Source organism: Octopus sinensis, linkage group LG7 (assembly GCF_006345805.1).
Source record: "Octopus sinensis linkage group LG7, ASM634580v1, whole genome shotgun sequence".
NCBI lineage: Eukaryota > Metazoa > Mollusca > Cephalopoda > Octopoda > Octopodidae > Octopus > Octopus sinensis.
The window spans coordinates 72,098,260-72,123,259 of NC_043003.1; the positions used below are offsets into that span (position 1 = coordinate 72,098,260).

Consider the following 25,000-nt stretch of genomic DNA (forward strand, 5'->3'; position numbering starts at 1 on the left):
TATAACGATGATATTCTCTTATATTTTTCGTACGAAATACGTACAATGTTTTGTTTATATATGCATACACGCTTACACATCTGTGTGGTGTTTGTGTGTGTGTGTATAGTATTTCTATATAGATATATTCATATACACGTGAATATCTGGATACATGTGTTTATATTCCTTATTCTTGCATATATATATATATATACAAGCATGTGTGTGAGTGTAGTATTTTGTTTTTGTTGTCCGCGTTTTAACATCGAAGATAACCATGTTATCTATATGCTATATGTACATATATTCTTATACATACGTATATATATGCATGGCATGCATATACACATGCATATATATATATATATATTCTTTTCTTTTACTTGCTTCAGTCATTGAACTGCGGCTATGCCGGTGCACCACCTTCAAGGATCTTAGTCGAATGAATCGACTCCCAGGACCTATTTATTTCTTAAAGCCTGGTAGTATCTGTCGCGTTTCCCGAACTGCAAACTTTACGGGGACGTAAACACACGAACACCGGTTCTCAAACGGTGGCGGTGACAAATACAGACACAAAGATACACATGTGTATGTGTATGTATGTATGTATGTATATATATATATATATATATATATATATATTAAGCAATGCTATGAACAATAACTGCGTCGACAGCAAGGTGTATGAACTTTACACAGAGCTGCACATTGCAGAAGAATTTTCCAGGTGTAGGGATAACGACGTACCAGTTATACATGTATGTGTGTGTGTGGTGTTTGTGTTTGTGTGTGTGTATTCGTGTGTGTGCTGTGTGCATATAATACTATGCATATATGTGTATGTGTGTGAATATATATATATCTGTATATATATATATTTACATCTCTCTCTCTCTCTCTCTCTCCCTATATATATATATATATATATATATATTATATATATATATAATGATGTGTATATGGTATATATTTATATATGTATATAAACAAACTTTCTGAGTATCAGTCTTTTTATCTGTATATGTAGTATACATACATTCATACATGCGTTCACACATACACATACGTATAGAATTTATACACATTAGCGCCGTCTTAACAGCATTATAGACCTCCTGGCAAATAAATGAACTGGGCCCCTTGGTATTTATCTATTGACAGCAACCCACAACATACGTAGGTCATAATTGGTTACCTAGACCCGTGAAGCCTACGGACGTTTGCCAAGTGCGTATGCTTTAAGGCAGGCTGGGCATGTTCGTGTGTTTACGTTATTCGCTCTGCAAATGTTGGTCGCAGATCGAATCATACTACCGGGTTTCTTGAGCAAATATTTTATTTTACAGGACCAAGATTTAAATTGTAAACTATGGTGGAAGTCTATCAGCTGGACTAAACCTGTAATTAAATGGTACGACCTTCTCACGCTGATTCTGCATGTCAATCAAGTTAAGGTTACACGCATCTGCAGAATACTCAACCATTTACATGCGAATCCTATGAGCAGATACTTTAGTTGATCGTAAAGTGAATACTCATCGAAAATACCGACGGAGAACCATGGCTATTTTATATATATATATATATATATCTTATATATTATATAGGGGCAGGAGTGGTTGTGTATAGGTGCAAAAGTGGCTGTGTGTAAGAAGTTTACTTCCCGGCCACATGGTTCCTGGTTCAATCCCACTGCGTGATGCCCTTGGCAAGTGTCTTCTTCTATAGCCTCGGGTCGACCAAAATCCTTGTGAGTGGATTTGGTAGACAGAAACTGAAAGAAGCCCGTCGTATATGTATATATCTACGTGTGCCTCTGTGTTTGTGTTTGTCCCGCACCACCGCTTGTGTTGGTGAGTTTACGTCCCTGTAACTTAGCGATTCGGTAAAAGACACCGATAAAATAGTACCAGGTTTTGAAATGTACTGGGACCGATTCATTCGACTAAAACTCGCCAAAGCGGTGCTCCAGCATAGCCGCAGTCTGAGTGAAACAAGGAAAAGATTAAATAAATAAATACATGTGTGTGTGTGTGATTGTGAGTGTGCGCGTGGCTGGTGCTGCGTGCAGTGTGTTTAAGATATTCGCTTTACAAGTAATCATGTGGTCTTGGGTTCAATCACAGTGTACGGCATTTTCGATTGCTTTGTGAGTGACGGAGATCTACATCGAGTCCTTAAACTTGAATTTTAATTTTCCTACCATTATATGGTCAAGCCCCAAGGTATTGTCACTGAAACTGGGGTGGCGGCACCTGTTGACTCCCCAGATGGAGAATAGATATAATTCGATGTGCCATTCTTCCAGCACACAATGCCATATCGATCGATTCTAGCTAAGTATTATGTTAAGCGTTCAGTCATCTGTGGAGTTCTCAGCCATATATGAATGTACCTTTAATTAACCTCGACACAGACAGTGTCACTTTGATTCTGCCTGTGGATTGCGTTAATGGTACAATTGCACTTGGAATACTCGTCCTTTAACACACACACACACCACACACACACACACACAAACAAACACTCAGTCACACACACAAACACTCACATACACACTCACACACATACACGCGTACACACATACGCAAGGGCGCCCCCCACCCCACATACTCAATCAGAATCAGATAAACAGGTGCCACTGTAAACATGCGAGTCCACTCGATCTTACAATGATGAATGAATCATGTTAAATTTCTTCCAACCACTTGATTTTTATCAAAATTTCAGCAGATTATTTTTTTTAAATGTACTTTTGAAGACGCAAATGACTTTCACTGTTTTTTTTTTCTAGAAATTAATAATAAAGACTATGCAAGTATTTAAAGTTATGTAATTGTGGCCAATAGCATGTCTTTGCTGATCTCTATTGCCATGGAGATCATCACATGCAAAACCCTTACGTGGCTTCTCAGTCTCCTAGAAATAGCTGCCAAATCTTCCTTAAACTACAACATAAAAGTGACGTGTTGCAGCTCTTTTTATTTCCTCACCTGATGCATACCCAGGTGGTTTTCACTTGTTGAATGTTATTGATAACATTTAATTGAAAGTCAGTCTCCACGACTGTAACCTTTTTTCGAACTCCCAGCTCACGAAACACCGGGCATAACTGATCGATATTATATGTTCGTTCTTTTTCTTATGATAAAATTAGGATCTTTTCTAAAAGATGGACAGAATTTCTACTTAACTAAATAACTTGAAACCTCGTATACTGGTAGAATGTGTCAAAAGAAAACATTAATTTCAATTAGTTAGATCCAATTATAAACAATGTTTGGTGGTGAAGAGATATTTGTTTACCATCGTTTTCTTATAATCATTTCTTTCTCCAACGCCAAACTTTGTTGTAAACAAAGTAAATGAAATAATCTGGTGAAAATTTAACAATTGAAAATTACACACCCTACCCCTATTCGAAAGAAGTAGCTACCGGTTTCCATTCTCACACCGAACCAACCCGTTTTCTTTTACACGTTCCTTTCTTTCTTTCTTTCTTTCTTTCTTTTACTCTGTCGTTGAAACTGTGTACCTCTCACTCTCAAAATCTCGTCTCTATTCGCTGGAATGTGGAAACAGGTCTTTAGCGTTGGTAACAAAAAAACAACAACAGCAACAACTACAATTGTATCAATAGAGGCAATAATATATTTCTTTACTGCCCACAAGGGGCTAAACATAGAGGGGACAAACAAGGACAGACAAAGGGATTAAGCCGATTACATCGACCCCAGTTAGAAACTGGTACTTTATTTATCGACCCCGAAAGAATGAAAGGCAAAGTCGACCTCGGCGGAATTTGAACTCAAAACGTAACGACAGACGAAATACGCATTTCGCCCGGCGTGCTAACGTTTCTGCCAGCTCGCTGCCTCGATAGAGGCAATAATAGCCACACCGAAACCATAAGAACGATATTAACAGCAGTAATAGCAGTAACAATTGCAGTAACAACAACAACAGCACACAATAACAGAAATAATGGTTTCAAATTTTGGCACAAGGCCAGCAATTCTGGAGTGGGTGATAAATCGATTACATCGACCCCCGTGCTCAACTGCTACTTATTTTATCGACTCCGAAAAGAAGAAAAGTAAATTTCACGGCAGAATTTCAACTCAGAACGTAGCAGCAGACGAAATACCTATTTCTTTATTACCCACAAGGGGCTAAACACAGAGCGGACAAACAAGGACAGACATAGGTATTAAGTCGATTACATCGACTCCAGTGGGTAACTGGTACTTAATTTATCGACCCCGAAAGGATGAAAGGCGAAGTCGACCTCGGCGGAATTTGAACTCAGAACGTAACGCAGACGAAATACCGCTAAGCATTTCCCCGGCTTGCTAACGTTTCTGCCAGCTCGCCGCCTTAATAACAGTAGTAATAACAACAACAGCAGCAGCAGCAGCAGCAGAACAAGAGTGGCAATAACGCAGATATGCTACGTTCCTTTTCTACTTTCTGAACCAGTTTCTCTATCTGCCGGTGTGGAGAGAATATCGTTTAACATGTGGTTAACCTGGCAGATGACGGCAAAAAAAAAAACATGAGGAAATGGGTTCACCCTAACCATATTAAACTTTATTTCGTGTCGCCACCCCACTCCCCCATCTTCGACTCATTGTTATACCAGAATTTGAACTCAGTATTACTAAAGGGCCCAACCCAATTGTGCCACTCTCCACTATCATCCTCACCGTTAAGTATAAGTCTACTACTACTACTACTACTACTACTACTACTACTTCTTCTTCTTCTTCTTCTTCTTCTTCACCGCTGACTGCTGCTACTGTTAGCTGTTGCTGCTGCTGCTACTGACAGTATGTAAAAATCAACAAGGAGGTAAATGTTATGTTTTCCTAGAGTGATTCAATTATCGACCAGTGGTTTGTTGGTTTTCGCAGTTATTTTTCGATACAGTTAGTTTAGTTTAATCTAGCTTAATTACCTACCTACCTACCTACCTACCTACCAACCTACCTAGTTAGCTGGTTCGGAAAAGAAAAAGCGAGAGATTGAACCGACCCCTTTATCGTTAGATCTCCTAGGCTGGTGCGATCGCTGCACTTACTGTTCGTCAGGGATTTTTCAAATCTGAGACAATTGCCCGAAATGTCACGCAGAGGGACTGATCTCGGAACCATGTAGTTAGGAAGCAACTTTCGTATCACACAGCTTCGCCTGCGCCTGTATACGGGTGTATGCATTCATACACACACACACACATACAAATATATATATATACACGTGTGCATGTGTGTGTGTGTGTGTAGTCAATTCAAATAAACATTAAAAAAATTGATAAAAAACGGAAAAAAGAAGAAAAGGCACGAACTTGAGGATGTACACAAGAAGTATATTAGCTTGATGCTCGGTGAGAGGAGAGAGTTTAACGTTTCGAGCACAGCTGTTCATCGGAAAGGAGAAATGGAGAAGTCCAAAGAAGGAGTATATATATATATATATATATATATATATATATATATATGTATGTATGTATGTATGTATGTATGTATGTGTGTGTGTGTGTGTGTGTGTGTGTGTGTGTGTGTGTGTGTATGTGTGTATGTGTGTATGTATGTATGTATGTATGTATGTATGTATGTATGTATAGAAATGTTGAACTGCCAGCCTTTCAGCTTGGTGATCAGATGAAAATATGTTCACCCTGTCCAATCCTTCTCTTGAAACTAAGGAATGTATTGATGTTAAAATAATGAAGCGTTCCGAAAACGCATATTTTGCTTTGTATTGAATGAATACGTAACTAAAATACTGCAAAGTGTCCTATGAATTTGATTGGCTTCCTCTCTATTTCACGTAGGTTTCTGCTGCAATAATGTAACGCGAAAATATATTACAATGCGTGTGTTGTGTGTGTGTGTGTGGTGTGTGTGTGTGTGTGTATGTGTGTATGTGTGTATGTGTGTATGTATGTATGTATGTATGTATAGAAATGTTGAACTGCCAGCCTTTCAGCTTGGTGATCAGATGAAAATATGTTCACCTGTCCAATCCTTCTCTTGAAACTAAGGAATGTATTGATGTTAAAATAAAGAAGCGTTCCGAAAACGCATATTTTGCTTTGTATTGAATGAATACGTAACTAAAATACTGCAAAGTGTCCTATGAATTTGATTGGCTTCCTCTCTATTTCACGTAGGTTTCTGCTGCAATAATGTAACGCGAAATTATATTACAATGCGTGTGTGTGTGTGTGTGTGTGTGAAAGCTTAATCTCGGCACTTCGAAAATTGATGATATGAAAATGTACAGAAAACTAGGTTTCTCTATTTAGTTACGTCCCCTTATGTTTTGTGTTCAAATTCCTCTGAGTTCAATTTTGTCTTCCATCCATCTGAAGGATGCTAAAAATCAACACTAGGCTAGTATTGTGATATTCAATAACAACCTATTACGTTCCGAATTCAAATCCGGCCAAGGTCAACTTTCAACGATTATTCCGGAGTCCATAGAAATATGTTCCCATCAATTGCAGTCCCCCTGCCAAAATCTGTGACCTTGAGTCATCTTAATAACACTTATCGTTGCCATTAGTCATAACAACCACTCTTTACTTTCCAGCACCCTTCCTCTGTGTCAAACATTTTTTTACTTTCTCAGCCTACTTTCTCATTCAACCAATTACACACTCGCTCACCTTCTAATACATGCGTGTATGTGTATATATGTGCGTGCTTGTGTGTATGCACGTTTATATTTATACAAATATGTGTGTGTGTGTGCATATATATATAATATATATATATATATATATATATATGTATGTGTGTGTGTGTGTATGTATGTGTGTGTGTATGTATGTATGTATGTATGTATGTATGTATGTATGTATAGAGTTACTTGCAGGTATATAGTTGGGCTATATAGTGTATATATGTGAATCTGTACGTACGGCTTATGGGTTTACTCTGGTGTGAATTGAAATTAAGCCAAAAATGAATTCAATGTTGCGTAAGCAGTTGTAGAAGAACATTAAATATTTAGAGCTGAGAGCGTGAGAGTTTGTCACAGAAACAATGTTAGACATGGCTTTGTGGTTAGAAGTTCGTTTCACATTCAAATGGTTTTTTCGTTTCGATCCCATTGAATCGTATCTTGTGCAAATGTTTGCTAACATAATGTGGCTTTGACCAATGGCTTGTCAGGGAAATTTGGAGTTGGCAGAAATTGTGCAAAGGTCCGTATGTACATAAACATACTTATATGCATACATGCGTACCTACATACATACATATGTACACACACACACACACACACACACACACACACCACACACACACACAGAGGCACACAGATACGCACACAAACACACACATATATGTATATATGTAAGTATTATGTATGTATGTAAGTATGTATGTATAAATATGTAGCTATGTGGTAAGAAGCTTGTTTCTCAACCACATGATTCGGGGTTCAGTCCTATTTTATGGCATCTTGGGCAAGTGTTATTCAGGCCGACCTAAGCCTTGTGAGTGCATTGGGTAGACGGAAACTGACAGGAAACCGCCGTATATGTGTCTATAATATGTGTGTGTGTATGTGTGTGTGTGTGTGTGTGTGTGTGTGTGTGTGTGTGTATGTCCTCTCCACCAATGCGGTATTGAGTACGAATTCTCATCGGTCGACATTTACGTATATATGCTTGTTACAGCAACCTATCTCGTCGTATTCTGGTAACCAATGTATACATATACATACATACGTACGGTGTGTTCGGGCTCATTTAGCGGCATTTTGTGTCTCCAATCTTTTTAGAAACAACTTTATGTATTGGTAAACACTCAACGCCATTGGAAGAAAGCATGACAATTAAAGTTGTAGTTCAGAAACAATTTAACTTACATGGAAGACTGAAGCCATCTGAATATGGGGAAAGAGTTACTTGTACCATAGTGATTCGCACCGGGTATCATGCCAACATCATGTCTGCTGCTGAATGCTCTGTGAACACTGTAAAGGCTGCAAGACGTGATATGAACAGCTGTAACGGGGACTAAAAAGCCGTGGCCAGCAAGAAGAGACTCAACACGCGTTCTGACTGCGTCTGCATGACGGAATTCAGATAACAACGGTAGGTAATAGAGGATCTGAGCAAAGGGATCCGGGCGTTGGCGAGAGAGATGGGTGTTAGAGTCACCTCTATGAAGCTGGCCCTGAATGAGGACCTTCGCTACCACTTGTATAAGAGGCCCAAGGGAGAAATTATGACAACCAAGGCAAAGGAAAAACGCCCTGAGGAAGGCAGAGAGGCTCCTGTACAAGTTGAGGCATTCTTCTGAGCCGGGGTTAATCTGGCTTTCCTCAGATGAAAAGAACTGCCGGGATCAGGTGTTCAACACCCAGAACAACTGGTGGCTTGCCTACAACCCATGTGACATCTCATATATTTTGCAAACCAAATTCCTCCAAGCTGTGACGGTCTTTGGGTGTGTCTCCAGTATGAGTGACGTCATGCCACCCCACATCTTAGATTTAGACGGTTATGTAAAACCGCTAGAGTCTGTGGTCAAACCGTGGCTGGAGAAGGTTGCTGCTGGAAGGGCATATGTGTGGAGGAAGCATTCGGCTTCTTACCATACCTCCGGAGAGAGTCCGAAATGGTCGCTGGAGAATTTCTACAACTTTACCAGCCCCAATTTCTGACCTCCATTGTAACTCCATGGATTAATATGTGTGGGACGCGGATAAGAAAGATACCAATCACTCTATCTGCAACAATAAGACCGAGCTGGTCACCAAATATCTTCCCAGGAACAAAGCGAGAAACTCATACGCCAGGTTCCAGGGTTAACTCGAAGCTGTGATAGAAGGTGAGGGCAGCTATGTTGAGTAAACTGTTATATCCCAGCCATAATCTAGTTGGAATTTTTTGATCTTTTAAAATACTTTTATTTTTGGATGGGATGTTGTATTTTCTTTTCCGTTTATGCAAACTGTCAAATTGAACCTTAATACCTTGTTTGCATATATAAACATAAGTAGGTTTCTGCCATCTTTAGCCCAGCCTATGTCAAACACATGGAAAATTTTGTGGGGGGACATCATAGTCCACTTGAATAATTCTTTGCCTCAATTTATTAGAGAGCTGGTTTTTCGTCAGGTATTTTTTGCCCAAGTGCCGGTAAGAAAGTATTTTCTTGGATTTATTTCGAAGTATCCTTGATTAAAGCAGGACCAGTCGAAATTAAAAGGGTGTGTATTAATATTGTTTTGTGATGTGAGCTCGAATGTTTTAGGCAGCGTATGATGCAGGGCTTAGCCTTGGTATGACTCGGACGAAGTTAATACATGATTTCCATATTGTACAAATGATCTAATGTTTACGACGTCGTTCGAAAGAATAAAGTTTGAGCTTTGTAAGGCGATCTCATTAACCAAGGCCTATCATGCCATTTATTTTTCAATTTTTACTGTCTTTTCTTGTGATCGATCTTTGCATGTCTTAATTCCCATATTTTGTTTTGTAAAATGTGATGCAGCAGGAAGCAGTATTCAAGGTGGAACTAAGCGAAGTTGGGAAGGGGAGTATCATGGTACCAAGATCTCTAGACTGGAAAGTTCTAAGGATTCATGAGTACATTCTGCGTGCCATATCAAATTTATTGTTGAACTCCAGTTTCGGTTGTCCACAGTTACATCGAAGTCAGTGATATTACCTGACGTCACATGATGCACTCCTGAAGGAAGAGTCTATGGTTATTTAAATGTTCCCATTTCTCATTTCCAAAGAGGACTGGCTCAAAAGCTTCCTTGCTAAAACTGCATGTAATTTTGTTTATTTTCGAATCATTATAGTGTATAGATCAGATTGGTGTTCTATTCTGTCGTATACTCACTTGGAGATTTTTTGAAGCTAAGGGTAACCTACAAAGATTCTACGATGTCATTTTTATGTCAATTACGTAAATAATAGATAGAAGTGGCCTCAACACATTACTCCGATAAGGACATCCCTTATGAATTTTTGCTGGTCTTGAATAGACTCCATGTATCACAATATGTTAGATTCTGTTGGCCAGGAAAGGATTTATTCACTATGTTAAATAATATTCTCAGTAGAATTCTATGGTCCACTTTGTCGAAAGCTTAACTGAAGTAAAGATAAATGAAGCCGGTATTATCACCCTCCCCCAGAGCATTTAGAATGCCATCAAAAGCAGAAGCTGTGTTAGGCCATCTCTTCTACTATGGAAATCATATTGGTTGGGATTTAGGAGATGATTTCTCTCCCTGAGAAAGCTGGTAATTATTTTTTTATCATACTACCACGAAGAATACATATATACATATACACATATAAGTATATGAAGATATATACGTGTGTGTATGTCGGCCATCAACCAGGTTTTTTTCTAGTCCGTTCTTTGAAGACCTCTGTCCATAAACGCCTTTGACGTGCGCTTGCTCTCTTCCCCTCATCTTTTCCTGTCAGGATAGTCTTGGGTAGTAACTATTTGCTCGCTGTATTTGCAAAATATGCTGGCTTTGTTGACTTCTGGATAATAGGCTGGACTTGCCTTGTACTGTGCCATTTGTTACCATGTTTTTTCCAATTTATCCTACCCAATCTGCATAAGATCAGCATCTCAGGGTTTCTCTTTTCTCTTCATAGCTGTGCATATTGTCCATGTTTCCGACAAGAAAGGCCAATATGACTGCAATAAATAAATAAATATATAAAAGACAGAGATTGTTGGTAAGACAGAACAAAAAGAACCAAATATAAAGGGAAATAGAAAGAAGCTTGAACAAGAAAAAAAAACTCAAGTATTTAGGAAAAATACTAAATCAGGAAGGTCGCTGTGAAGAACTTATTCAAAGAATAAATTAGGTTAAAAAAACATTTATAGAATGAAAAAGATCTTCACCTCAAAAGACACAATACTGCACCTAAAACTGAGGTTAGTAAACTATTATGTGTGCGCACATACGTGTATATATATATATATATATATAATATATATATAATATAATATATATATATATATATGATATATATTATATGTATAATATTATATATATATATATATTATATATATATACATATGTATATTATATATATATGTATATCTATATATATATATATATATATAATATATATATAGTATATATATATATATATATATATCTATATATAATGTATATATATATATATATATATATATATCTATATATATATTTATATCTATATATATATATCATAGATATATATATATATATATATATATATCTATATATATATATATATCTATATATATATATATCTATATATATATATCTATATATATATCTATATATATATATCTATAATATATCTATATATATATATATCTATATATATATATATATATATATTATATACATACATACATACGATATACATACATGCATGCATACATACATACATATATGTGTGTTTGTATGTAGATATATGTTATGGATATATGTATATATGTATGCATATGCACATACGCATACCTGTATACGTGTGTGTGTGCGTGTGCAAGCATGTATGTATGCATGTATATGCATAACTCACTGGAATTCACTTGCCATTAAGGAACAAGAAAAGCTGTTGTTCTGAAGACGAGGCGGCAGCTGCGAACACGTGTTTCTGCCTCAGTATGTTGTCACACGTATAAAGGAAATATACGAAATGTCTGCCCCCACCTACGCGCACGCACTTACATTTATGCATGCATACATACATGCATGCGTATACGTATACACAGAAAAACGAGATAAGTATGCTCGAATGTATACATACATACATATGTGTATGTGTGTGTATCTATCTATATAGATATATAGATATATAATATATGTTTGTGTGTATATATATCTTCTTTTTCTCTTTTATCTTTTACTTGTTTCAGTCATTTGACTGCGGCCATGCTGGAGCACCGCCTTTAGTCGAGCAAATCGACCCCGGGACTTATTCTTTGTAAGCCCAGTACTTATTCTATCGGTCTCTTTTGCCGAACCGCTAAGTGACGGGGACGTAAACACACCAGCATCGGTTGTCAAGCAATGCTAGGGGGACAAACACACAAACACACACAATATATATACATATATACGACAGGCTTCTTTCAGTTTCCGTCTACCAAATCCACTCACAAGGCATTGGTCGGCCCGGGGCTATAGCAGAAGACACTTGCCCAAGATGCCACGCAGTGGGACTGAACCGGAGCCATGTGGCTGGTTAGCAAGCTACTTACCACACAGCCACTCCTGCGCCTATATATTTATATATATATATATAGTGTGTGTGGTGTGGGTGTGTGTATATATATATATATATATATAATATAATATATATATATATGTGTGTGTGTGTGCATGTGTGTGGATATAAATATATATACATATGTGTGTGTACAAAGTGCATTCCAGAAGATTTGAAACTTAGGAGAAGCAAATGCAACTGTCCTAGATTACTGTAAATTTAGTATATTATTATTAAACATCTAATAAGATGACCTGCCAACTATGTTTTTGTAGATCGGAGGAGATGGACGTAACAGTACCTCATACACTCCCTACTAAACAGCGCTCGTTACAGTTCGAATAGTTTGAAGCTTACATTGCAAGAAAGTCTTGTGTTAAACTAGCAAAAAACTGACAGAAACTTATGAAATGATCCACACTACTTATGTAGTACATCGTATCAGCCGACCGTTTATCGCTGGCGCAATAGGTTCAAAAGCAGAGAGGAGGTGAAAGATGATGAGAAGTGTGGGATGAGAGGGACGCTAGAACCTCAGAGCTGGTGCGAAAATTCTCAATTTTCTGGAAGAAGACTGTCGTGTGCCTATCATTATCAGGTCATCCCATAAGTTCTGTCCGATTTTACCTTTTTTTAAATTGAATGAAATTTAATAGTATTTTAGAGTATCTAATGGAATTAAAAATTATTTTTATGCATTTGTGTACATTTAAACTAATTAAATATTATTTTACAGAATAATAGAATTAAAATTTCTTTGATTAAAACCCTTTCTAAAATGGAAATGTTTAAAGAGCATTTAAGGCACATAATGCTTTATGTGTACAAGAAAGGAAACCCTTTAGCTGAAGCGACTCGAAACATACACTCAGTTTATGGGAAAGAATACTAGAATGAAAGAACTTGCAGAAGATGGTCTGCAAAATTCAGAATAGAGAGTTCAGCCTTGACGATGAAAATCGAACAGGATGTCCAGTTGAGTTTGATGATAAGCTCCATGAGGCATTACTTGAAGAAAATCCTGCATTATCAGTTGAAGAATTGGCAATAAAGCTTAGTTTAAATCATACAACTGTTTATCGTCATCTTCAACAACTTGGAAAGGTATCCTAAACTTGGAAAATGGGTGCCTCATGAAGTGTCCGAAAGCAACCGCAAATCCCGAGTTGACATCTGCTCTTCTCTCCATTCTCGCGAACTCATTTCACCCTTTTTGGATAGACTTGTGATTGATGATGAAAAATGGATCTTCTATCGAAATGTTAAACGTCGTAAACAGTGGCTTGGTAAAAGGGAAAATGCTCAACCACAACCGAGAAGGGAAGTTCATGGGGGAAAAGGTTCTTTTCTCTATCTGGTGGGATTGCAAAGGAGTAATTCACGTTGAATTGTTACCACCTGATGCAACAATCAATGCTCAGGTCTACTGTCAGCAATTAGAGCGTTTGAACCAAGCTTTGAAGAAATAACGACCCGCTTTAGTGAATCGTAAAGGAGTGATATTTCATCAGGACAATGCACGACTCCACACTGCAAAGACCACACCATAGATCAAAAAGCTTGGTTGGGAAAAATTCCTCATCCACCTTATTCTGCAGACCTTGCTCCTTCAGACTACCATTTGTTTTATAGTTTACAGAATCATTTGGGGGACATAACTTTCGCAAGCCAGGAGGAGGTCGAAACTGATATGTCAGAGTTCTTCGCTTTGAAACCAAAATAGTTTTACATTGATGGGATTAAAAAGCTTGTAAATAGATGGAAGGAAGTCATAGATAATCACCGAAAGTACATTGATGATTAAATTTCAATTAAATATAACATTTTATCACTTGTTTTCTTTATTCAAAATTCGGACAGAACTTATTGGATGATCTAATACAATAAGCATTCAGTTTGGAGTCGGTGTGGCAACTGCATACTAAGTTACATGAAAGTACTGGCGTGGCTGAGTGGTAAGTAGTTTGCTTCCCAACCAGATTGTTCGTGTTCAGTTCCATCACGTGGCACCTTCGGGAAATACCTTCTACTATAGCTTCGGGTCGACCAATACCTTGTCAATGGATTTGATAGACTGGAACTGAAAGAAACCCGTCCGTCGAATATGTGTATGTGTGTGTGTGTGTGTGTCTTTGAGTCTGTTTTTCTGCGTTTGTTCTCCACCACCGTTTGACAGCCAGTGTTTTTTTTTTCTTATTTACGTCCTCGTTAATTAGCGGTTCGGCAAAAGTGACTGATAAAATAAGTACCAGGGTTTTAAAAATTACTGAGTTTGATTCGTTCGACCAAAAATTCTTCAAAACGATGCCCCAACATAACCGCAGACTAATGACTGTAAAGAATAAAAGATAAAAGATAGAAATTTGTTTTCTATCAATTCGGTGTTTAACCTTGGATTTCGAACTTTGGAATGTCATAAAATCTGTCTTCTATCAATTTGGTGTTCAAACTTGGGTTTCGAAACTTGGCCCCAGATGTGACACAGAAATTCTTTTAAATCTGACAAAAGTTCTGGCGAATTCCTAGCGCAAAACAATTGTCCCTCACCCGCTCTTTAGTCTAGACTTTGGTTGTTCCTTAAGATGAAGGAATGTATGTATGTACGTAGGACTGGCACTTTACGTTGACAAACTTTAGTAGACAGGACTGTTACTACATAGATCTCATTCTGATATTTAAAACTATATATATATATATGAGATTATAAACACATAGGGTTATTACACAGGTAATATTGAATAAGTATATATTATATATTTATTCAATATTCTATACGGTTATCTGTCACTGAATATATTTGTGGAACTCCGTTAGTGTATACAGTTTATATAAAAACAATTATACAAGAAGACGAAATAAACAGGATTTAATTACAAACTACAACAATTGTTTCGGCGCAGCGATAACAACTGTGAGTTGCTGAGCTGTCAGTATCATACTATTACATAGATTATTTTATAAATAATTAAATAAATAAATATGATCCAGTAGCAGCTGCGTACCGGCACGTCATCAGGTAAGATGCTTTCAAAGCCTTCTGTATCTTGGAATAAACAGGTTTTAATTACAAAATAAGCACTGCTTTCAAAGCATCTTACCTGATGACGTGCCGGTTCACAGCTGCTGGATCAGATTTATTTATGTAATTATTTATAAAATAATTTATGTAATAGTAGTATACTGACAACTTCGCAACTAACAGCTGCCACTACTGCACAGAAACAATTGTATAACTTTTACCTTTTACTGGTTTCAATCATTAGGTTGCGGTCATGCTGGGGAGCCGTCTTAAAGAATTTCAGTCGAATCAAACGACTTCAGTACATTGTTTTTAAGCCTTGCACTGATTCTACCGGTTTATTTTGCGGAGCCATTAGATTACGGGAACGTAAACACATCAACACCGGTTATCGAGCAGTGATGGGGGACAAACACAGGCACCTATTACACTCACACATACGCACGCGCATACACACACACATGCGTCCACGCATGCGCGCACACACGCACACACTCACACACACAAACATATACGACGGGCTTCATTCAGTTTCCATCTATCAAATCACCTCACAAGAATGTGGTCGGCCAGAGGCCATGGTAGAAGACAGTTGCCAAGGTGCCTTGTAGTGGGACTGAATTCGGAACTGTATAGGTAGGAAGCAAACTTCTTATCACGCTGCAACGCCTGTATATATATATATATATATATATATATATTTACTCACAAGACGTTTGCCAGTGACTGCCGTCGACTGGACGGGTCAGCTGATCTAGGCGAATCAAAAGAGACGTAGTCCCGTTCGTGTTTCAATTTGAATTCGTTTTTAAGAGTAACAGAAATGACTTTACAAATTGTAATTAGTGCGATTTATATGTATGTATGTATGTATGTATGTATGTATGTATGTATGTATGTATGTATATAATTGTGAGTGTGTATGTGTGTGTGTGTGTGGTGTGTCTGTGTGTGTATCTGAGTATTATGTATGTAGTCATGGTTACTATTCATAGTAGGAGCATATACTGAAATGTCATTCTTATAACGTCCCATTGAAAAAAAACCAACTCTCAAATGCGTTATTCAATAGCTAATATCTTGTGGTTGCTCCAGCCACACGGGGACCGCTATTCGGACAGCGAACCCAACTCCTCGCTTCTTTTTTCTGCTAATTTGATTTTACCTTCCAGATGAAAGTGTAGTCAACATCCACTTATGAATGATGGCCTCCATTACTAAGACGACTTCCTGAAAGTGCAGCTGTATCTATATTAACCTTGCTCAATTCTCAGCCTACAATTGCAGTCCTGCACTCTGGATTTAGATTTGAGAATGAATAATTACCGGTCAAAAAGTGTTTTAACATTTCATGTCGTGACATCGAATTTAATTCTGTTCATTTGAAAAGTAATATTCTGTTCTTTTTCTTTTATTTCCTTTACTATTATTTTGTCCTGCTATGAACAATCAGCTTGGTAGTGGAGCAGATGTTGTTCGGGTCACCTTTTCTAGATAGCTCCCAAAATTTGAGTGAGCAGTGTTCTCCCTTAAAATGGCTGCTCAGTCGCGAAAGATTTCGCCCAAGCCAAATCACACTCCTGAAACTAGCAACGACGTTTTATAAATATTAAGTCGCTTTCGTATAGATTGGTGGCTGTATACTTCCAACTCACTAGGTCTGTATACTTCACTACCTTCCCATCGCAGCAGGAGTTTTGAAAAGAGTATCCGACTCTTTAAAGAGTAGCTGACGCGTCCTGAACATCAAGTGGATCTCTTATACACCGCACACTGTCATAATCGAGAGAACAGGTAGCGTTAGTATTGAGAAAAGAATAATTGCATTGGCCTGTATGGAAGCTGCCTAAAGAGGATCTTTATGGGAAGCTAGCGAGAGAAAAATCAACATAAACCAAAGAAGCGATTTAGGTAATCTTAAGTATGTGTCACTGTGGATATCTGGCTGAAAACCGTGCATCATGGAGTACGATTGTTAAGAATAGATATGCTGTCTATGAGCAAAAGTGAGTGGAGCATTCTGCTCTGAAACTTTCACTTTATAAGCAAGACTCGAGGTCACATACACACACACAGAGTAGAACCACCAAGCTCCTCCATGGATCATTATTTACATTATTTACAATTGACAGATATTTGTCCTCATCTTGTTTGTTGTTAACACAACGTTTTATCAGGTGTCTTGGGGAAATTTCAAACCTGGGTTCTCATTCCTCAGGCACTTTTCGATGTTGTTATTGTTGTTGTTGTTATTATTATTATTCAGGTCACTGCTTGGAATCGAACTCGGAATCTTGGAGTAAGTAGCCCGCCTCTTAACCACTACGCCATATGCCCGTGGGCAATTATGGAGTGAATCTTATTTTTAGGGCTTATAAATATAATATTCTCCTATCCTTCCTTAATACCGGTTCCCATATGGTGTTCATATGTGCACTCGGTCTGCTTAAAAAGTTGTTGTGTCCTAGCATGTGCTGCTTCTTTTAGTTTTCGTATTTTCCAGTGGTGTTCTCTGTCTATTTTAACTTCATTCCACAGGGGAATATGGTCTCCATTTTTTCATACATGATCAGCTATACCCGATTTATCAATATCTCCCCGTGTCACAGCTTTGCGATGTTCCTCTACCCTTATTTGGGGTGTGGGGGGGGGCATGTTTCGCCACAGTTGCATGGGATGGAGTACAAGCAATTCTTGGTCATTTTCTCTTCTATTGGTGGTTTTACTCGACTGAGATATTTAGGAAGTGTTCTCTTTTTCTCTTTCTCTTTTACTTGTTTCAGTCATTTGACTGTGGCCATGCTAGAGCACCACCTTTAGTCAAGCAAATCGACCCCGGGACTTATTCTTTGTAAGCCCAGTACTTATTCTATCGATCTCTTTTGCCGAACCGCTAAGTGACGGGGACGTAAACACACCAGCATCGGTTGTCAAGCAATGCTAGGGGGACAAACACAGACACACAAACACACACACACACACACATATATATACATATATACGACAGGCTTCTTTCAGTTTCCGTCTACCAAATCCACTCACAAGGCATTGGTCGGCCCGGGGCTATAGCAGAAGACACTTGCCCAAGATGCCACGCAGTGGGACTGAACCCGGAACCATGTGGTTGGTTAGCAAGCTACTTACCACACAGCCACTCCTGTTGTATTGTTTTTTTTTAATAATGTCCTGATGTCATATGGGCCGCATGTCTTTTGCATCTTCTTGGAGAGGCCTTTCACATAGGGTAGACAGAGTGTGGACAGTTTATCGGTTTAATCCTCTCTTTTCTTCATAATTAGAGTGGAGAGTATGCATTCGGGATAGTTGTTACTGAGCTTGATCATTTCTTCGTGGTGGTATCACGATCGTTACTTATATTCATTGCTCAATGTTTTAGGCACTGAGCAATCTCTCTCTTTACTCTGTATGGATGGTGGGGGTTGAAGTTGAGGTATCGTCCAGTGAAGGTCGGCTTGCAGTATACGGATGTCCTGAATCCATACTTGGTGCGTGTTATTAATAACGTCCAGGAATGCTAGCTGATTATCTTTTTCTTTTTCTATTTTGAACCGTATGGATGGCTTTATTGAGTTCACATGATCTAACAGCACTTGGACATCTTCCTGGTGGGGCCAGAGTATTAAGGTGTCATCAACATATTGCAGCCATATGGTTGGTTTTAGTGGTGTTGATCCTAAAGCCAAATTCTCAAAGTATTCCATGTATATATTGGTTATTAGCGGTGATAATGGCGAACCCGTTGTGGTATAGAGCACGGGCTACTAACCCCAAGATTCCGAGTTCGATTCCAGGCAGTGACCTGAATAACAACAACAACAACAATAATAATAATAATAATAATATAATAATAATAATAATAATAGAAGAAGATGAAGAAACAACAAAAGCTATAAAACAAATGAAATCCAAACTAAAACTAGAACAGCAAAGAACCATGATAAAACGATGGCAAGAAAAACCCCTTCATGGTAAATACTGGACTAAACTAAATGAAGAAGAAATAGACAAAGAAAAATCCCAGCAATGGTTGAGAAGCTCAGGACTCAAAGCAGAGACAGAGGGATTTTTAATTGCAGCACAAGACCAAAGCCTCCCCACCAAAAACATGTAAGGAAAAGAAATATAACAAGTAACTGCAGAATATGTGGAGATGGGCAAGAAACAATAAATCATATTATCTCTGGCTGCCCAGTCCTGGCTAAGAAGGAATATATTCACAGACATGACAGAGTTGGAACCTACATACACTGAAAGCTATGCCAACATTATGGAATAACAACAGAAAAAAGATGGTATAGGCACACACCAGAAAAGGTCACAGAAAACGAGAAAGCAACCATACTCTGGGATATGCCGATACACACATATAGAGAAATTAAGGCCAACAGACCAGATATAGTTGTCAGAGATCATGAAGAAAAAAAATGCTTTCTAATTGATGTATCAATACCGGCTGATGACAACGTGTCTCTAAAAGAAATGGAGAAACTTAAAAAATATAAAGACCTGGAAATAGAGGTAACCAGAATGTGGAATCTAAAAACAGAAACAATTCCTATTATACTAGGTGCATTAGGTATGATAAAAAATATTCAGACAAATACATAACAAAAACACCAGGACTTCCAAACACATATAACATACAGAAAATTGCACTACTAGGCACTGCACACATCCTACGCAGAACACTTTCCATACAATAAGCATCACAACAAATCACAGCACATACCCAAGGCACACAGAACTGTGCTCGGTAGTGAAGTGAAAGCACGCTATAAAAATAAAACTACTGACTACTACTACTACTACTACTACTACTACTACTAATAATAATAATAATAATAATAATAATAATTATATCGAAAAATACCTTATGAATGAGAACCCAGGTTCGAAATTTCCCCAAAACGCCTGATGAAGTCTGTAGGGTATATCAGCCGAAATGTTGTGTTAACAACAAACAAGATGAGGACAAATATCCGTCAATTGTAAATAATGTAAATGATGTAAATAATTCCTCATCTCTTAAATATTGAACTTCTCCACATGCAGTGGAAATGCTTCTGTAACTGGATATACTTCAGGAATTCTATAGTAGCCGTAGTTACTTCACATCTCATCAATGTACTTACTACACGTGTGAGAACGTGTCGAAACAATTGTAGTGATTTTGAACAAAGCATGTCATTCATGCCATTTTCTACCACACACACGCACGCGCTCCCACACACGCACGCGCTCCCACACACGCACGCGCTCCCACACACACATACACATATATATATATATATCGCTTCATCGTAGTTTAGTGGTTGGGGTATTCAGCTCACGATGTTATGAGCAAGAATTCGATATCCAGTGGTGCATTATGTCCTTGAGTAAGGTACTTTATTTCACGTTGCTCCTGTTCCCTCAGCTGCAAAAAATGAGTAGTACATGTAGTTCACAGCGCCAGCCCTGTCACATTCTGTGTCACGCCGAATATCCCTGAGAACTACGTTAAGGGTACGCGTGTCTATGGCGTGCTCAACCACTTGCGCCTTAATTTCACGAGCACGTTGTTCCGTTGAGCGGAGCAACTAGAATCGTCCTCGTCGTTGAAACCGACGGAATGTCATATTTTGTAGGTTTGGAATGATGCTACCTCGCTGGCTAAGCGGGTAGACCACTATTCCCTCTGAAGAGATGCCAGTCAGTTTTACGCGAGTGAGCTGGAGCCACGTGAAAGGAAGTGTTTTGGTCAAGGACACAACGCACCGCCGGTCTGAGAATCGAAACTATGGTCTTGTGATCATGAGTGCAACACTCTAACCCCTAGGCCAGCCGCCTTCATGCATATGGAACACGTGTGTGTACGTGCGTGTGTGTGTGTGTGTGTGGTGTGTGTGTGTGTGTGTGTGTGCGTGTGTGTGTGTGTGTGTGTGTGTGCGTGCAAGAAGTTTGCTTCTAGGCACATGGTTTCGAATTCAGTCCTGCAGCCACAGCCTGGCCAAAGACTTGTTCATGGATTTGATAGACAAGACACTGAAAGAAGCTTGTCGTGTGTGAGTGGGGTGGGAGGGAGTGAAGATGTCTATGTATGTGTCTGTAGTGTGTATTTGTGTGTGTACCTTTGTGTTTAAGCTTGTCTTCCACCTCCACCACTACCACTCAACAACCGGTATTGGTTCGTGTACGTTCTCGAAAGTTAGCAGTTCAGCAAAAAGTAACCGATAAAATAGGTACCAGGATATCAAAAAAATAAATGCTGTGGTCGATGTGTTCAACTAAATTCTTCAAGACGGTGCCCCAGCATGGCCACAGTCCAAAGGCAGTAACAAGTATACGATAAAAGATTTTATATATACATACATACATACATACTACATACATACATATATATATATATATATATATATATATATATATATATATATATATGTATATATATATATATACATACATACATACACACCCCCACACAACTCATGCACTCACACACATAGACACACATACACAACACGCTCCTCAGTAACATTCACAGAACAGATGCTTTAATCGTGCTTCCTCCCCCACTACACACCTCATCCATACTCACCCACTACTTCATTGTAGACGGTGGTGTTCCCCCTCCACCTCTTTCTTATAGAACAAATTCCAAACATTGAGATACTGTTAAGTAGATCTCGTCAACATGCTATCAAATCCTGTGGGAGTTTTACCTCTCAATCCGGCTGCTTCTTTACACCTAGATTATTTTGATGGACAGCAACACTATCATACTCACCTCTCTATCAGCCTTCCTGCCTTCTTGCATACCTGCCTGCCTGCCTGCTTGCTTGATTGCATTATTCTTGTTGGTTTTGTGGTTGTACTTTCTTCCTCACTATTGTTTCTTTTCTTTTTTTGTTTCTCTTTTCTTTCTTTTGACTTTTAGTTTAGGAATATATGCAATTACATATATATGTATATGTATATTTACAGATATGAGTGTGTGTATATGTGTGTATGTATATTTATATATATATCTATCTCTCTCTCTCTCTCTCTCTCTCTCTCTCTGTATATATATATATATATATATATATATATATATATATATATATATATATATATATATATGTATTATATTATATATATATATATATATATATATATATATATAGAGAGAGAGAGAGAGAGGAGAGAGAGAGAGAGTGATATTACACACGCACGCACACATATTGCACACACACACACACAAAAGATTCTACTGCATTTGATTGTTGTTTGTAAAACATTATCTTCTCTTAGCAATACAAATGAACTAAGAATTGTATTTTAGCAAAGTGACTCAACATCCACACATACTCACAGACACTTGTAATGCTTAATTGAAGTATCTGGCTCTTTAAATTGCAGGAACAGTTGGCAAGCTGGCAGCAAAGGTGGTGAACTAGCGGGATCGCCAGGACGCCGGGCAAAATGCCTCGCAGCATTTCTTCTGAGTTCAAATTCCGCCGTGATTGCTTTTGGTTTTCATCCTTCCAGTGTCGATGAAATTAGCACCAGTTTAGCACTGGGATCGATGTAATCGACTAACCCACTCCCCAAGAATTTCAGGTCGTGTGTTTAGAGTACAAAGAATTATTATTATGATCTGGCAAAATCGTTAGTGTCAGAAAAAGTGCTTTGCGGTACTTGGTCCAACTCCTTACGTTTTTAGTTCAAATTCTGCCGCGGACACATCTGTCTTTCATCTGCAAAGTACCAATCAGTTACTGGGTTCGATGTAATCGGCTGATCCCCATACCCACCCTAATTTCAGGTGCTACATCAATCTAACTGAATCGTTAGAGTGTCGGGCAAAATGCCTTTTGCCGGGTGGGATGTTTGGGAAACGCTTTGTAGCCAGGGTTTTAGATGCCAATAATGGTATTGACATTGTAGAAGAACTGTCTGTAGCCTTGACCATCACTGGCATCTTGCCTTGACCATCACTGGCATCTTGCCTTGGCATGGTATGAAGAAATGGTCAGTAGCCGTGGCCTATGTTCCCACTCCCAATTATGTATGTTGCGAAAGAATTGTCTATAACAATGGTCAGCTCAGGCACTTCCATCTAGGTGTGGTATGAAGGAACGATCAGGAACCATAGCCTTGGCTTCACGATATGTAACCATGGTCTTCAATGGCCTTCTCAGCTTGATAGGGTATGAAGGAATGGTGTCTAACTGTAGGCTTCACTGACACAGCTAACTTGATGATGTGGAAGGAAACGGTTCGTAGCCATTTCTTTTACTGGCCTGACAAATTGATGTGGCCTGCAAGTATTTATGGTTTCATTGGTCTCTCCGGCTTTATCTGGTGTGGAGAATCTGGCTATCAATTATCTTCACTGGCTTTCACAGCTTCACCTGATGTAGAACTGTATTTAACTTCGCCTAACTACACCCGATGTAATGTGGAAAAACGATATGTAACTTTGGTTTTTTCTGACCTTCCAAGTATAGTATAGCGAGGAGAAATGGTCAATGGCCATGACCTTCATTAGGGGGTCTAAGCTTGGTATAGTATGGGGATACAGTTTGTAGCCGTGACCGTCATTGGACAGCTTAGCCTGGTGTGGTTTGTAGGAACGATTTATTGCCTTAGTTGTCCCTCGCAGTTTAGTGTTGTGTGATGTAGAAGAACGGTCAGAGGTAATGGATTTCATCGACTCTTACAGTTTAGTGTGATGTAAGAAATGGTCTTTAGTGATGGTCTACAAGCGTGCAGTTATTTAGGGGTCAGTATGTAGCTGTGGCTTTCATTGGATTTCCAGCTTAGCGTCGTGTGAAGTAACGGTCTGTAGCCTTCACTGCTACTGGTTGTGTCGGATAATGCCGCTATCAGTGTGTCATGTCATAGTACCACTAGGAATGATGGTTTGCAGCCATGCTCTTCCTCAGCCTCTTAGCATGGTGTGTTGTGAACGAACGATGTGTAGTCACTGGCTCTCTCAGTGTCATGAGGTGGAATTGCCGATAGCAATGACTTCCGTTGTCCCTCCAAGTTTAGTGTAGTGTGGATGAACGATCAATAGCTATAGCCTGCATTACACCGTCGAGCTTGCTGTTTTGTGGAAGAACGGTCAATTTGTCCTTCAAGCTTGTAATAATGAGGAAGAACAGCCTATGCGAATGGCCTTCATTCGCTCCCATAGACTGTTGTGCTGAGGATACAACTTTTTGTAGCATTGGCCTTTGTTGCAACCCTCCCCACTCCTGAGTGGCGTGTAGGAAAAGGTTGTTGCCACGTACTTGCTCACCCAGCTTGTTGTCATGTTGAAGAATGATCTGTAACCATGTCCTTCAATGATCTCACCTCTCAGTTTGGTGTAATGTGGAAGAACAGCCTGAAGCTATGGCGTTTACTGGCGTTCTTAGTTTGGTATGGTATGGAGGAATGATTTGTGTGTATAGTCTTCATTAGCCTTCCACCCCCACCAGCTTAGTGTGATGTAAGGGAATGCTCATTAGATTGGACTTTATAGGGTCTCCAAGTTTCATGTAGAGTGGAGAGTGTAGAGGAGTAATCTGTAACTATAGTCCTCGCGGTCATTTCCAGTGAGATGGGGGGAAAATAATACGTTGCAATGCTCTGCATTGATACTTCAGGCTTGGTGTTTGTATGGAAAAATGATCGCTGGCCATGACCATAGTTAGTCCTCATAGCTAGGTGTTGTTAAGGGGAACGGTTTATAGCTATGT

General features: G+C 38.7%; 1 protein-coding gene across 1 annotated transcript in view; it reads left to right on the top strand.

Annotated features, from left to right (window-relative positions):
* The window catches only part of LOC115214126, a 74,449-nt gene that overhangs the window by 527 nt on the left and 48,922 nt on the right, over positions 1 to 25,000 (top strand). The window lies entirely within an intron of this gene.